Source organism: Rosa rugosa, chromosome 4, assembly GCF_958449725.1.
Source record: "Rosa rugosa chromosome 4, drRosRugo1.1, whole genome shotgun sequence".
NCBI lineage: Eukaryota > Viridiplantae > Streptophyta > Magnoliopsida > Rosales > Rosaceae > Rosa > Rosa rugosa.
In genome coordinates, this window is record NC_084823.1 from 41,520,868 (window position 1) to 41,524,394 (window position 3,527).

A 3,527-nucleotide genomic window follows, 5' to 3' on the forward strand; every position below is an offset into this window, starting at 1 on the left:
TGATTGAATCACTAAACTATAACTAAAATGTATATTCATGCTATTCAGTATCCACCTGACCGGCCACCTCTCAACAACTAAAACTAACAGATATTTTCAGTGACACTAGGTAGTTGACCTGCGCGATGCTGCGGGGATGTTTTTTTTTTTTTTAAAACTCAAATTTATATGTAGTAGAGTTATGATCGCTAAGAAACGTTAACCGCAAATGTTATCAAATTTATACATATTACAAAATAACATATTCTAAATATTGTTGTCAAAGGCCTTATTTAAAGAAAATTGTTAAAATCAGTATTGAGCCAATCAGATATATCAAAAATCAAATGTATGTAACAACAAAGTATATTACCCTTTGACCCCATTACAAAAAAATAGAGCAGTATAAAACTCATAAAGGCTTAATCCCCAAATCTCAATGGTAACAATTGAAGGAAGCCAAGAGGTTCACCTTCATCTTCCAGGGCAGAAACTTCCTGCTGTCTCTGCTACAGGCCTTTCAACTGCATTGGACAATGCAATGGACTGTGAAAAGTCATTCTAATCTGAAGCCAGTGGTGCAGTCTTGTAAACTGAAAGCTGAGGAGCCACAGATGGTGCAGGTTGTCCTTTAGCAACGCGTAACTTCGAAAAAGAATCAAGAAGGAAAATTGGGTCAAATACAAAAAATATGATATTTGAAAGACACAAAACGGGCAAACAAGTTCCGCACATATTATAGATGCATAGGTCAGCTTCTGGGTTTAGGCAATGTCGTTTTAAGCAAAAATAGCTTAAAAGAGACCAAACGAAAAAGGCACTAAGGACTTTTTCTTATGAGACCATAATCAAGTATGAACATGATTTCAAGTCAAGTTGTTATCACTACATAATTACTGAACACAAAGTAGAAACCAATAAGCAGAAGACTTTCCATTGCTGATTATAGAATTGATCTCATTGTGACTATTGTAAGCTTCATCTAAAAAGAATCGATCCCTTTGCAAAGAAATATAGCTTCATCCGTATTTCCAAAACGGTATGAACTAAACTGATAGGGTACCCCACAGTGGCAGCTGATATGCATGACAATGCACTCCCCAACCTTCTCCAGACTAACATATCCAAATTTACATGGTTTATGGTTCAAATATTATAAGGTTTTCCAGGAGATCAATCACAAAGAGCATATCATTTATGTGGCTCTCAGAAAGTCATTGGTATCAATATAAGAATCTGAAGCCCTAATGATCTATGCATAACATGTAAAAGGGCACATACATGCATAATATGTAAAAGGGTATATGCAAAAACGCACTTTTCACTTGGAGATATTAAGATACTAATATGATAAAATGGCAGTGAAATGCTTGCCAACCCAACTCGTAGTCTTTGTTTTGTTTAATAACTCCCTTAAATCTGTAATAACATATCTAAGTTGTAAGTACAAGATTTTGTACATGTTATTTGTTGGCATTCTCATACAAAGCTAGTGAAGTATATCATGACAATTCATCACTGAAGAAGCTGGAAAATGGCCTAATACTGATCTCAAATACGTTACAGGTAAATGCATCTCATGAGTCAGCATATGCATTGGGATTGCATCCTGTGTTGCAATCCTTGAGTCAGTCCTAGGTTTTAGGAAGTTTGTTTTTGGAAAGTATCTTTCTATTCTTAAATTTTATTATGCAAATATATTTTTCACCAGTTAAAATCGTCTCATTGAAGACCTAATTGATTTAGGTCTGTTTATTTTAATTGGCAATCTTTTGTTAAAAAGATTTTTCCTAATAGGAATCAATTAGGGTTAGACGCATTGATTGTGCACGATTCTTTTTCCTCCATATAATTTTGAAAATGTGGTCTAGGTTTAGAGAGCTTTTAGTTTGCATATCATATCAATTTGCATGTGATTGATGCATATATTGTGGGTCTAAACTCTCCAATTCAAATAGTGTTTAAGGAAAGGAGTTTAGGAAATCTTATCTGCATTTAGAATTTTTTTGAATACATATAAGATAAAAGATTGTGATTACATATTGTTTTGAAAAACCTTTCCATGTTTATCTCAATCGGTGTTTAATGTGATTGGAAAGAGGGGGAGTCTTTATCCTCTATAAAAGGTTTTGAAAACTGCTTTACGATGTAGAGTTTTCTGATTGAGAATTTAAATTGTGCTGCATAGTCTGCACTACCTGTTTTACAAAACTCTTATTGTTTGTTTGATTGATGGATCATATTGCTTGTTCACTGCATTCATCACTTGCATATGTGATTGAGATCAGTGAGGCTTCAAGGCAAGACTGAATCTGAAAGCGTGTCCAGATTTCTTCATCTATACAGATTGCTTCATAGTTGTTTAGAATAGGTCTTTTACAGTTGTGAGCAAGTTAGCATTGTTGCTAGTCAATGTGGTTGAGTCGAATACCACTACTTGTGATCTGTAACAACCTTGATTTATATTGGATTTGATTCTCGTGTTGGCTACGTTAAAAGTCACGCAGTGAAGTTTCCTCAGTGGAGAGGTTTACACTGCGTCAACAGTTCTTGTGTTCTTTTATTTGTGTTGTTGCTTGTTTGAATAACTGTCATTACTCAAACTCTATCAATTTTGCTCCATCCGTTAATTACATAATTGCTTGAATGATGCATATGTATATAGCATTACAGAAGCAAGAAATCAACTCAAAATATTCTTGAAAGGGATTAAAAAAAAAGTGGGATAATATAAGGGTTGGTTAAGATCGATCATTCTATCAAATTGACTGCTGATCATAAAATCTCTATTTGTCCTTATCTTAACATGCGCATTGCATGATCATTCCGGTCTCTAGCTACGTACCTCTTCCTTCTTACTCCATGGTCTGCATATATATTTAGCTATAGTTTATACCCAGATGCACAAAGTTTATACAGCTCACTTATCTTGGGAACGTTTAATTATGCAAGCATTTCATAGATATATCCAGCTTCTTAGGTAACAAAAAGAACGTACATACTTATCATAATCTTTATCCATGCCACAACAAAAAAAATTTCTTATTAATACCAATTCAATCAACAAATATCCAACTAGAGAATCATTAATCAATTTCAATTTCTCATCCTTCAACCTTCAGTTTCTCTCAAATGGTTGTTGATTCGTCGTCTTCGTCACAATTCGCTCTCGATTGAACTCTCTTCAGGTTTGAGCTCCTCTCGATTCTGCTTTAGTTCTTACAGCTCGAACCTCCCTGGGTCTTCAATTCAGAATTTGAATTCGAAGCTTAGGGATTGTGTTTTTGATTTGCTTTAGCTTTCGGTCCATCTGGTGGTGCTGAGAATTGGAGGAGAGAATAAGAAAGTGGAAGCCCCCTCATCACATTCCTCCAGAGCCTTTGTTAATCAACACCACAGGTTGCCAAAACCTGTCTATGGCAATAGAGTAAATCCCAAAAAAATGGAAGGGCAAAAGAGTCACGACACTATTAAATTAACGGTACAAAACCTCATTCTACTTTTTTTTTTTTTTTTTTTAAGAGGAATAGTCAACTAATATTGAAGTT